This window comes from Protopterus annectens, chromosome 16.part0, assembly GCF_019279795.1.
Source record: "Protopterus annectens isolate FY-2018-M chromosome 16.part0, PAN1.0, whole genome shotgun sequence".
NCBI classification, from domain to species: Eukaryota; Metazoa; Chordata; order Ceratodontiformes; family Protopteridae; genus Protopterus; species Protopterus annectens.
Window position 1 is genome coordinate 667,790,479 of NC_056750.1, and position 14,163 is coordinate 667,804,641.

A 14,163-nucleotide genomic window follows, 5' to 3' on the forward strand; every position below is an offset into this window, starting at 1 on the left:
AATGTTTGCAGTAACTGGTGACAGCAGTTCATATAGCCACAATGACGGCAGAGAAAATGTGTTAACTCATTAACACCTATGTGGTGTGGAATGTCACACCTCAAGCAGCCTACAGACATCCTTTGCATTCCAGAGCATTTTCTGAAAAAAATACTTAAGATAAACAAATATAAATATTTTGTGAACAATAAAAACTACTAATCCAAACAGTAATGTTATCAGAAAGAAGTATTCTTTACAGTTATAGTAGTCAGTGCATTCATATTCTTTCCATAAACAAAATAGCATAATGCACTCAAACCCAGAATTATATTTTTTGCTGTACTATACAACCTCCTAGACATATATTGTTAGAACACTTTTGTTGACCAGACATTTGCTTTTCACATGACAAAAAATACCTCTCTGGATGCATATTTACTGAGATAATAGGGTCTCTGGGAATAATATACGTATTGTGGAAAAAGGCTGATTGCCCTTTCCCTGATATATTCTGCAGAGTGATCAAACTATTATATTCAGACTGATAACAACCAGAAGCAGCTAAGGATGTGGACCTGGTTTGTGCCCTACTATTTTTGTGGGGAGAGGGGTGACCTTAAAACTGCATCTTTTCAATTTGAACTTGTGCGAGTTCCTCTTTTTTTAGTTGGCTTTTTTTCCTGCCTCTTTTAACAGCAAGTGAAATAATTTTGTCTTTGTATGTTTCTGTAGATGAAGTGGCATTCTTTTGATGTTTTTTTTTTTTTTTTTTATTACAAAGACCTTCTGTGATGGCCGTGCCCTGTCCCAGCAATCAATTGTATTTATTTTTATTTATTTTATATTTGTTGACCGGGCTAGTCTAACTGGATAAATGTCCATTTTCAGTAGGGGCCCGGGGAGATAAGCTCCACTACAGATAAATGAAAAACTTAGTAATCAATATACAAAATAAGACTAAATAAAAATATTCATATTAAACAAGCAGATTTCAACTACATTGACACAAAAAAAACCCCAGGAAAAGATGACTAAATAGCAGCATTAATTATATAAAAAAAATAAAATAATACATAGTATTCTGTGAGGATAAACAGAAAACTTGTAGTGCAAGAATGCTTATACTATACAATATGTAGTTATAAAACATAGATAAATAGAAAGACTAAGGTCAAGAGAGGAGGCAGGTTAAGTATATACAAAATATAAAAGGAAAAAAATATATATTCTTCAGTAGGAAATATAAAGGGAGACTCGGCACAGTGTAGTTTGGGAGGAAATCAGTATTTATAGGTAAAAAATATATATATATAATAGTTTATGAGTAGTGAGGGATAGGCAGAGCTAAGTTTAATTGGGTGGATAGTTGGGTGGATCAAGGAGCCTCAATCCTCAACACTAACACCAGGGAGGTTGTCTCCTAGAAGAGGAAAGGATAACTAATACACACAGTAAAGTACAATTTCCCTTAAGTGCACACAGAGATCACAGTCAGTCTGGGGCTGTTTGCTCCTTTGCTCACCAAGTCCCCAATAAGACTCCCCACTGGCACAGCTATAGGGTCCAGGTCTCAGCCTAGCTGGGCAAGCTAAAACCTCCAGTACCCTCTCTGTCCAGCCAGTGCTTCGTGTCCCTGCCAAGTAGCTGGCACACCACACACACACACACTTTGAGATAAGTATTTATACTACTTCACAGACACTCGTGGGAAAGGCTGACACAGATTCTCCAGCTGTGCCCCTTTACCCAGACTATAAGGTAGTAATTACTGCCACCACCCAACTAATAATATCAGCTACTAAAAGGCCCTTAAAAGGGTGCCCAATTATTACTGTGCAATATTATTATCCAATGGTAATGTGACTATACAGTCGAAGGCTTATTAGAGTGACCTATTACAATAAACTCTATAAATATGCAATGTACTCTAGAGCTTATCTCTACACAAATCAGCCACAGGTAGAAGGTTTTAAAAATACTTAATAATAAATAATTAAAACACAAGACAAAACTACTACACCACAGAGATATCCAAGAGTTCAGAGATCACACAGAAACTTAAAATAATACAATAGGACAGGTCTAATTTAAAAAAAATACCTAATTAATCTTTACTAGCTTTAACTATTCCTACAAGAAATTACAGTGCTAAAACTTACATGTGAGCATAAGCAGTGTGCTGGTAAGCTGGATGTCCAAAGTCAAAATGCTTCAAGTCTCTTGTAAGAAATAGTATTTAAACATTACTAACAAACATGTTTGCTGGGTCCCTCCCCGAATTACATCATTTTTGACACTTAGGTTTTCCCAGGCAAACAAACTGCATTAATTAGCAATCTAACACCTGCACAGAAACTTACAATAAAAGACATTTCAGATGTATATTCTAACAGAAACTACAGCAACAAAGCACCTTCCACATCTAAATTCTGGTCATAAACCTTAGCCTTAAAACAATGGGCATGAAACTTTCATTCAGCCACACTGGAGCCGAATTGTAAAACATTAAAGAGTCATAAGATCTTTTTAACTTAAAAATACAGATTTGAAATACTTGGCTTGGTTTTCCTTACAGCAGATGGCAATGTTGCAACAATCTTGAAGTTCACATTTACAGTATTTTCTTACATTTAAAAACACAAGCCTGTATTTTACATTTATTTGTACAGTTGATAGAATTATGTATCAAATTCTGTTTGACTAGGCTGGCAGCCTTCGCCCATCTCTCCTCAATTGTCACCCCCCCCAGGGAACTCAAGCAAGTTTTTCAAGTGCCCCTTGAGAAACGTTGCTTGGGAGTGTCAGGTCTGTCTGGGTGTACCTCACCCCATTCCTGTTTTGAGAGCCCATCTGCATTGGCATTGCTACTCCCACTGCAGTGCTGCACTGACATATCATATGCTTGCAACCCCAGATTCCATCTTAGCAACTTGGCATTTTCCTGACTGGCTCTGTTTAACCATGTTAGAGAGTTGTGATCTGTCATCACAGTGAATTTTCTTCCATACAGATAAGGCTGAAGTTTTTGTAGTGCCCACACTATGGCTAGACATTCCTTTTCTACCACTGCATAGCATTCCTCCCTGGGTTGGAGCCTACGACTGAGATAAACCACTGGGTGCTCTTCTCCCTCTGAAGAAATATGGCTAAGTACAGCCCCCACCCCATAGTTTGAAGCATCCACCTGCACAACAAAGTCTTTGCTGTAGTCTGGACTGGCTAATACAGGGGGTCCTCCCAAATCTTCCTTAAGCTTCAGAAATGCCTGCTCACATGCTGAGGTCCACACTACCTTATCTGGCCTGTTATTCCTTGTCAGGTCTGTGAGGGGAGCAGCTATGGTACTATAATTGGGAACAAACTTTCTGTAGTACCCTGCTGTCCCTAAGAATGCCCTCACCTGCTTTGGCAGGTTCTGGCTTTATTGTACCACTCCCCACTCTATGTCCTAGGTAGGGTACCTCTGCCATACCCACCTGACATTTGCTCAGCTTTAATGGTCAGCCCTGCCCTCTGTAGTCTGCCCAGCACTTCCCTGACATGCCGAAGGTGCTCTTGCCAGGAACGACTGTAGATAGCAATATCTTCCATGTAAGCAAGGGCAAATCCTCCTGCTAAGATATGATCTACCAGCCTCTGGGGCATTCTTCATCCCAAAGGGCATCTTTGTGAACTCATACAAGCCAAAAGGAGTCATAAAGGCTGACTTCTCTAGCACTGGGAGTCAAGGGCACCTGCCAGTAACCCTTGGTAAGATCTGTGGTTGTAAGATACTTAGCCCCACCCAGCTGCTCTAGGGCCTCATCTGTCCTAGGCATGGGGTAAGCATCTGTCTCTGTGTGACTATTTGATTTCCTGTAATCCACACAGAACCTGGTGCTGCCATCCTTTTTTGGCACCAACACCACTGGTGAGGCCCAGGGACTGCTGGACTCTTGAATCACCCCTAGTTCCAACATCTCCTGTACCTCTTCCCTCAGAGTCTGTTTGACTCTCTCAGGCACTCCATAAGGGGCCTGCCTGATAGACCTTTGGGATCCTGTATCCACTTGGTGCTGCACCAGGTGGATGCACCCTGGTTTCCCAGTTAACATGCCCCCAAATTCCTGCAACACTGCTCGGATTTCACAAACCTGGGTAGGAGATAGCTGCTGAGACATTGCTACCCCTTCCACCAGGGTGTCAGCCTGAGCCACACTAAGGACATCAGTCACAAGATCTCTCTCAGACTCCTCCTGCAATCCCCACTGCAAATGCTCAGCACAAGGGCCTCCCTATCATGATAAGGTTTCATCATGTTAACATGGTACAATTTGTGCCCCTGCCATCTGCCTAGCACTTCCACCATGTAGTTAACATCACTTACCTTTCTTACCACCTTGTAGGGTCCCTCCCAAGCTGCTTGCAACTTGTTGTGTCTGACAGGAATGAGAATCATCACCTGCTGCCCTACAGCATGCTCTCTAGCTCGAGCATTCCTGTCATACCACACCTTTTTCTGTTGTTGGGCTTTTGCCAGGTTCTCCTGGGCCAGGCCCATGAGTTCCCTGAGCCCTGTCCTGAGGTTCAGGACATATGCCACAACAGACTCCTTGTGAGACTCACACTCATCTTCCCACTCACCTCGAATTAAATCTAGAGGTCCCCTCACCCTATGCCCATACAGCAACTCAAAGGGTGAAAAAACTGTGGATTCCTGGGGAACCTCTCTGTAAGCAAACAGATGGGGCAAATATTTGTCCCACTCCCTCTTAAACTAATCTGCAAATGCCCGTAGCATGGACTTGATTATGGAGTTTAACCTCTCAACAAGACCATTAGTCTGGGGATGGTAGGGAGTGGTCTTCATGTGCTTCACCCCACAGGACTTCCACAGACAAGCCAGCAGGTCTGACAGAAAAATGGCACTGCTGTCAGACAGTATTTCCATTTGGAAACCTAGCCTGCTGAAAATCTCTAGCAAACCATTTGCCACCTTCTCTCCCTCAATGGAGGACAAAGCCACTGGCTCAGGGCATCATGTAGCATAGTCTACAATCACTAGGATATACTTTTTCCCTGTGGAACTTGGGGTACTCAGAGCACCCACAATATCCATAGCTACCCTCTGAAATGGTTCCTCAATCACAGGCAAAGGCTCCTCAATCACAGGCAAAGGCATCAAAGGAGCACTCACCTTGTCTCCTACCTTGCTTACCTTTTGGCACTGCTCACAGGTCCTGCAATACCCTGTTACATCTCTGGGAATTCCAGGCCAGTAGAAGTTTTGCATAATATGCCTTTTTGTACATTTTATGCCCGTATGACCTGCAAAAGGAACATCATGGGCTATGGCTAGAAGCGCCAGACGGTAAGCTCTTGGCACTACCAACTGCTGTACTCTCTCACCTTCTAGCCCTCCTTCAGGGGGTCCACACTCTGTACAGTAACCCTTTGTTCCGGTGTACAGAATCCCCCTTCCCTTGAGAATCAGGTGCCTCCCTAGCTACCTGCCCTCAGGCCTTGCAATGTAGGATCTGAGAGCTGAGCCTGTCTCAAGTCTCTCCTTGTAAACCTTCCCAGCTCCCCTTCCACAGGAAGTCTGGCATCCTTTGACAGCGGTGCCTCACTGCCAGCCTGGGTACTACTACTCACCTCTACCTTTGCAGTTACCCTGTCCAAGAGAACATCAGTACCTACAAGCAGCTGTGGCTCACATTCAGTCTCACTGCTACAGCATAGCTCACTCCCTGAAGTAACCAACCAAGCAGTCCTGGCTGCAAGTATGCAGTCTGTCTGGGTCTTCCCCAGGCTACCAGACCCACATGCTTGTCTCGTAGCCTTACTGCATGTAACTGCATAAGTACATAGTACTGCCTCATCCAAATCCTTTCCTCTCAGGATATCTACAGGATGGTAGTTCCATACCCCTGTTGTCTCAGGACAACCCACTGTTGGCATTTTATCTTTCCCACTTATTGGCTACCTCACCTTTGGTTCCCCACCTTGCCTCCGTAGACACCTGTATGCTACATGGCCCCACTGGTTGTATTAAAAGCATTTAACCCTAGCTCCTGGACGTGTACTTGGACTAGTGGCTTCCCCTGTTACTGGTGGATTCTGTTGGGGCAGTCTGTGCTGCCCACCATGGGTCCTTTAGTCCTATGAGCAGTACTGGGGGTCCCTTTCCCATGCAGGGCTGCCCTGCTTGCTAGGTATAGGTCTCCCTTCTTCCCCAACTCCTCTGAAGTAGCACACTGTCTGTCAGCTAACCAGATCCTCATGTCCTCAGGCAAAATGCTAAGGGCTTGTTCCTTTACCAAAAAGTCTGCCAACCCAGCACGACCTGACATCCACTCACCCAGCTATGAAAATAAGTGCTCAATTCAACAACATATTCACATACATTTTCATCTGCCTTGCATCTATGCTTACCAAACTTTTCCCTATACATTTCAGGTGTTAGCTTAAAACATTCTAATAAATGTCTTTTTATAGCAGTATAATCAAAACAGTGTCATGCATTTTTGCTAAAGAAGTTACAGCTTTACCGTGGAGTAAGGGGGTAAGGAACTGTACTCAGAGCCCTTGGTAAACTCCATACTATTTACATACCCACTTAAACATGTGAATGAAGCTATCAGAATTATCCCCCTCTTTAAACTGTGTAAGAAATTTACTGACCTTTTGTGCTTCTGAGGTCTGGTTACTCCCTTCCCCATTGCCTCCATGACTCTGGCAAAGAGTCAGCATTTCCCTCTCATGCCTCCTCTGCCTTTCATTTTCTTCAGCTTCTAGGCTTCTCATTCTGTCAGCTGCTTTTAGTTCCATACGCCTGGCCTCCAACTCAAGTCTCTTTAGCTGGATTCTTAAGTCCACTGCAGAATGGTTGAGCTGTCCATTCTCCGAGGATATTGCATCTCCATTGTCAGTCTGATTGTCATCCAGGCTGTTTTCTGATGCAACTGTAACCAAGGCTGCAATCAGGTCTGCTTTAGTCAGGTTTCCATGCACCAGTCCCCTAGCATGGCACATCTCCGCTAGCTGGCTCCTTGTCAGCTTTCCATACTCTTCTGCTGACATGCTGCCTGCTCACTCTGACTAACACTAAGCTAACAAAAGAAATAAAACAATTGTGATCTGAACTCTGAGTATACACTGCATGGCTGTTTTGGAGTACAAAACACTTTTAGAGATCACTGTACATAAGCTACAGGAATTCGCTCTACCCACACCATTACAAGCCAATTAGTGTGTGAAGTAGATCCCACCACTGCCAAACACTTGTGACGACCATGCCCTGGCCCAGAAATCAAGGAGCCTCAATCCTCACCACTAACACCAGCGAGGTCGTCTCCTAGAAGAGGAAAAGATAATTAATACACATAGTAAAGTACAATTCCCCTTAAGTGCACACAGAGATCACAGTCAGTCTGGGGCTGGTTGCTCCTTTGCTCACCAGGTCCCCAATAAGACTCCCCACTGGCACAGCTATAGGGTCCAGGTCTCATCTTAGCTGGGAAAGCTAAAACCTCCAGTACCTCTCTGTCCAACCAGTGCTTTGTGTCCCTGCCAAGTAGCTGACACACCACACACGCACTTTGAGATAAGTATTTATACTACTTCACAGACACTCCCGGGAAAGGCTGACACACAATCTCCAGCTGTGCCCCTTTACCCAGACTATACGGTAGTGATTACTGCCACCACCCAACTAATAATATCAGCTACTAAAAGGCCCTTAAAAGGGTGTCCAATTAATACTGTGCAATATTATTATCCAATGGTAATGTGACTATACAGTCTAAGGCTTGTTAAAGTGGCCTGTTACAATAAACTCTATAAATATGCAATGCACTCTAGAGCTTATCTCTACACAAATCAGCCACGGGTAGAAGGTTTTAAAAATATTTAATAATAAATAATTAAAACACAAGACAAAACTACTACACCACAGAGATATCTAAGAGTTCAGAGATCACACAGAAACTTGAAATAATACAGTATGACAGGTCTGATTTTAAAGAAAAATAACTAATTAATCTTTACTAGCTTTAACTATTCCTACAAGAAGTCACAGTGCTAAAACTTACATGTGAGCATAAGCAGAGTGCTGGTAAGTTGGCTGTCCAAAGTCAAAATCCTTCAAGTCTCTTGTGAGAAATCGTATTTAAACATTACTAACAAACATGTTTGCTGGGTCCCTCCCCAAATTACATCATTTTTGGCACTTAGGTTTTTCCAAGCAAACAAACTGCATCACTTAGCAATCTAACACCTGCACAGAAACTTAGAATAGAAAACATTTCACATGCATATTCTAACAGAAATTAGAGCAATAAAGCACCTTCCACATCTAAATTCTGGTCATAAACTTTAGCCTTAAAACAATGGGCATGAAACCTTCATTCAGCCGCACTGGAGCCGAATTGTAAAACATTAAAGAGATTCATAAGATCTTTTTAACTTAAAAAGACACATTTGAAATACTTGGCTTGGTTTTCCTTACAGCAGATGGCAATGTTGCAACAATCTTGAAGTTCACATTTTACAGTGTTTTCTTACATTTAAAAACACAAGCCTGTATTTTACATTTATTTATACAATTGATAGAATTATGTATCAAATTCTGTTTGACTAGGCTGGCAGCCTTCGCCCATCTCTCCCCAATCGTCACACCTTCTTTAGCTTGACCAAATTTAAGAATGTTGTAATCATCCTGAAAAAAAAAGACTTCACTATGTAAGCATCACATACTGTATAGTTTTGTTTTCTAGAACAGCTTAAGAAGGTACAGATTGCTGAGTTAAGTAATACAGCCATAATTACAAATTATCCATTGTTGGATTCAAGGTAAGAGTTAATTTTAATGACGGGGTAATTACTTTTTGGTTTTGCCTTTCAGAGTTAACCAGCTGTTCAAAGCATGTGGAATTTATATTACTATACTTGATACAAAATGAATTGGTTTTGTCAGGTGAGAGTTGATTGAATTGGTGTTGTGGTGTTTCATTATATCAGATTACTTCAGAGTGCTGGTGCAGTGTGTGAATGGAGGGTGATTGTGTGTATTTAGCTAAGAATGTGTAAGCAAGGTATGTTGTGGTTCGAGTACTGTGTGTGGTAATGCGAGATGTGTTACTTTTGAGTGTTGTGCTTGTCAGTGTAGTACCTACCATAACATTCCATGTTGTCCTTATTGCCCTTCTTTCTTACTGGATGGGTTCGGAGCCGATCCTCAGCTCCGACTCAGCCAAGTACATTAGCTTAAAGTCTTTCACTTGGCTCCTGGCTGTATACCTGTCCTATCATGTATTGGAGTAATCCCCAGATCTTGTTTGCTGCTAGTCATAAAATGTATGTATATAGTTCCCACATAATGTGGAAAAAAAAAAAAGAAGTTATGTACTTATCATAACTTTCCATGTGAGTTGTTCATCTCGCTTTCATTCTTACAGATAGGTTCGGAGCCGATCCTTGGCTTTGAGTCGGTCTACTACAAAGCTCAAGGTCTTCAGATAACTCAAGGCCAAGTCCCTATCCTATGATGCACCTAGAGTTACCTCAGAGCTTGTTTGCTGCGTATAATAATACCATATGTTAATCTATCACTCTGTAAGAGAAAGCTATAGAAGGGTTGAGCAACCAGAAAGAATCCAGCGTCTTGGTCTTCGAAAAACCCTGGAGGGGGTAGGAGGGTGGAGGGTCTATATTAAATAAGCAAACGCTTAAAAAAGCGAACGCTTATTCATCTACCCAAGTTCAGCGAATGCTGAAAATGTCGGACACTCGAAACAGCGTTTTTTTCCCCCAGGGAAAAAAATCGCTGTTTGGCAAAAAAAACAAAAAAAACCAAAAAAAAACAGTATTTAATGTGGGGGGCTTTGCCCCCCCCACTTAAATATACCAACTCCGAGATTGCACCGCAGTGGAGGAAACGGCAAACTCCCGAAACCGGCCCAGCGATTTTTTTTCCCTGAGAAAAAAATTTGCTGTGCCAGGTGTTTGGGATTTTCAGCGTTCACTGAAATAGGGTCGATGAATCAGCATTCGTTGATTCAATATAGACCTGAGGGTGGGAAGTAAGAATGAAGGTGAGATGAACAACTCACATGGAACGTAAGTACATAACTTCGTTATAAGACGTTGTTCTATCTCACCATTCATTCTTACAGATGGGTAGTGTCCCAAGCATAATCTATCTCGGGTGGCTCACAGGGGTATGTTTTTCAGGACAGTAGACCCAAAGGAGGCCATGTCCCTGGAGCCCTTGTCAACTTTGTAATGAGTGATAAAGGTATGAGGTTTTGACCAAGTGGCTGCTGCACAAATGTTATCTATAGGAAGTCTAGCAGAAAAAGCAGGGAATGTAAACACTGATCTGGTAAATGAGCCTTAATTTTTTTGTTGTAAGGGCATATTAGCAGCTGAATAAGCAAATGTGATACAATCGGATAACCACTTAGACAGAGTTGTTTTTGCCACTGGCATACCTTTTCTGGAATCTGAAAAGGAAATGAAAAGCGGTTCTGATTTTCTAAACTCTTTTGTTCTATCCAAGTAAAATCTGAGCCTTCTATGAACATCAAGCTTGTGCAGCATATACACTTAAGTTGTTGGAGTGATTGGGGAAGAACACTGGCAAATTAATAATTTAGTTAAGGTTAGTTTCAGAAAAACTTTAGGCAAAAATGAGGATTAGTTCATAGTGAGACTCTTGTCAGCATGGAAAATAAAATAAGGAGGCTTAACGGACAACGCTTGAAGCTTTGATACTCTGCGGGCAGAAGTGATAGCTACTCAAAAAGATAGTCTTCCATGACAAATATTTCAAATCACACGAGGAAGCTGGTTCGAATGGAGGGAGAATAATGCGAGAAAGCATAAAATTAAAATGGGCTATACGGAGATTTCACAGCTGGTCTGAGATGAAAGGTCCCTTTGAGAAAGGCTTTGGAAGTTTGTGTGACATTATGTTCAATCTTTCGAATCCAAGGTGAAAATTGGAGATAGCAGCAAGTTGAACCCGAACTGTTGCTGCTGCAGCTCCTTTGTTGAAAGTCATGGTCAAGCACTCTAGTATAGAAGCCATAGGGGCTAGCTAGGGATCAATGTTGTTTTGAGAGGCCCATATAGAAAATGTTATTCCATTTGCTAAGGTATAGCTTCCTTGTAGAGGATTTATGAGAGGATATTAGAATTCGCTGTGTCTCTTTATAAAGGTTATGGAACCTGGCTATGATAGGAATTGGAGCAGCCAAGCTGTCAGCTTCAGGGACTGAAGAGAGGGATGAAGTTCCCCCGATGAGTGTGTCAGAAGATCTGGAACTGGGTCCAGAATCCAGGGGTCCTCCAATTGATGAAGCTGAAGGAAGGGGAACCAAATCTGACGAGTCCAGTGAGGGGTTATTAGAATGATGGTCCTTCCCAGGGATTTTGCTTTCTGTAGTACTTTGGGTATCAGTGGAATTGGTGGGAATGCATAGAGGAGACCCGGAGGCCAATCGTGTAAGAGTGCGTCCCTTGGGGCTTCTCCCGGAGGGGGAATCAGGGCAAAGTAGCTTCTGCATTTTGTGTTCATGTGGTTGGAGAAAAGGTCACAGCAAGGCTGGCCCCACCTGCGGAATATCCTGTCCGCTATTTCTTTCTTGAGGGACCACGCTCTGCTCAGCTTGTCTGCTATATCGCTGGATTTCCCCATTTGACACAATCTCACACCAAATCCTGCTAAACTAAACCAATATCATCTATCAAATTCCACTCTTACCTGGTTCCAAAGCTACTTAAGTGACAGGTACCAAGCTGTGAAATGGGAAAATTCTCTCTCTCCTCAGCTGGCCATAACTATAGGAGTCCCACAGGGTTCTATCTTAGGACCACTTCTATTCACAGTCTTCACAAATGACCTCCATACCTCCACACAGCATGCATCTATAATACAGTATGCAGATGACACTACCTTAATCTGTGCTGCACAAAACATTCCCACCCTCCTACAAACAACTCAACTAGCATTCTCTGACGTTGAAAACTACCTTACCAAAGCCCAACTTATCCTCAATCCAAAGAAAACTCAGCTTATGATTATAACCAGTTCTAACAAAAACACTAACAGTCAATTCGCTATCTACTCCACTAATGCTACTCCAATTGCTCCAGTGGCACAGGCTAAGCTATTGGGAATAACCATAGACTCCCACCTAAAATTTGATAGTCATCTCAACTTAACTATTAAAAATGTACATGCCAAACTGGGGTCGCTCTACCGTATCAAACCATTTCTTACCAACAACACAAGATCAGCCATTGCTCGCTCCCAACTTCTATCCACCCTACTCTATGCATCTCCCATTCTGACTAATCTCAACAAAACTGAACTAAGCAAAATGGAAGCCTGCTATAACAGAATTGCCCTCTTTGCTGCAAATTGCTCATATAAAACTCATCACTGTACTGCTTTGAGACAGCTCCACTGGCTTGAACTGCCCAATCTCCTAACCTACAATCAGCGCTGCCTCTGTCATTCTATCTATTACCTCCCCAATACGTGTCCTGCCCTCAAAAACCTAGTACAACATCACTCAGCCAAAAGGCCTCCTAGATCATCAAGCAAACTACTACTAGAAGTCACCAACAGCTACAATAGCTTTGGAGATGCACTATATAGTAGCTCAGTGGCTAAATAAATGCAACTCAGTCCCTACAAGCATTCAAAGCACATCATCCAAAGCCTCCTTTAAAGACCTCATCAGGCAACATCTCAAGGAAAGTTGTCAGTGCCATGACTGCTCCCCAGGTTAGTGAAAGCGGATAACACATACATACAAAATCTAGAGCACTTGATAATAGTTTTCAATCTTACTCACAAACACTGGCTAATCTACAATGTATGTACTGTACCTACTATGTATGTATTCTACCTATGTTCCAAATTTCAACTGTACACCACAAATCTATTAATTACCTTTATTTTTAAAATTAATATTTGTTTGTTTGTTCTCTCCACTGTAACTGTTTATGTGCTGCATACCACTGTAAAAACATGTCTCCTGTAATTTGTGTGTATACTGATCATGTCTAAATAACTAAACGTGTCTGTAATTTTTCTTTGTGGAGCTTTTCTCCCTGGGCCTCTGCTGAAAAAGGGCCATTTCGGCTCAGTCAGACACCCCCGGTTAACAAATGTAAAATAAATAAATAAAGTAAAATAAATTGTGCATTGCTAACAGAAAGCGCTGGGTGGATGTAGCCCATTGCCATACTGTTAGGGCCTCGCGACAAATGGGGTAGGACCTGGTTCCTCCTCGTTTGTTCAAGTGCCAGACCACTGACATGTCTGTTTGAATCGCAATTGTACCCAGAGGAAGAGAGTCCTGGAAGTACTGCATCGCTAAAAGTACTGCTCCCATCTCTAGGACATTGATATGCAGATGTGTTTCTTGATTGGTCCCTGTGCCTTGGGCTGTTCTTCCCTGAAAATGCCCCCCCCCCACCCTATCAGGGAAGTGTCCGTGGTCAGTGTGGCCGCTGGTGGGGGTAGAACAAAAGGACAACCTATCACAACATGAAGAGAGGTCAACTACCACTGAAGATCCTTTTTGCATGCGTTCGTGATCATTATAAGATGAGACATTGGGAGCTCTTGGTAAGATCATTGAGTGAACAACAGCCACTGCAGAATCCGCATGTGCATGCAACCCAACGGTATGGCTAATATTGCAGCTGCCATCATGCCTAACAATTTTAGTACTTCTGATGTTGGAGCCTTGATTTTGGATATGATATTGTGGACCTACTGATGGAGTAGTAAGACTCTTTCTGCTGGAAGTCTCAGAGTGGTGGTGGTGTCCAATTCTGCTCCGATAAAAACGGTATGTTGCGATGGTGACAAGGCAGATTTTCCTGAGTTTATTGTAATGCCCAGCTGACTGCAGAGTGAAAGAGTGGTATCCCTGGCTTGTATGAGTTGATGCCTGGTGGTGGCTGGGAGGAGCCAATCATCTAGGTAATGAAATACCTGGAATCCTAAACGTCTCAGGTGAGCCATGATCACTGCCATGCATTTGGTGAACACTCTGGGGGGCAATAGTGAGACCAAAGGGCAGGACTTGAAACTGGTAATGATTGGCTCCCAGCCGAAAGCGCAGATGATCCCTGGATGGTCTGACCATTTTTATGTGGCAGTACGCATCCTGAAAATCT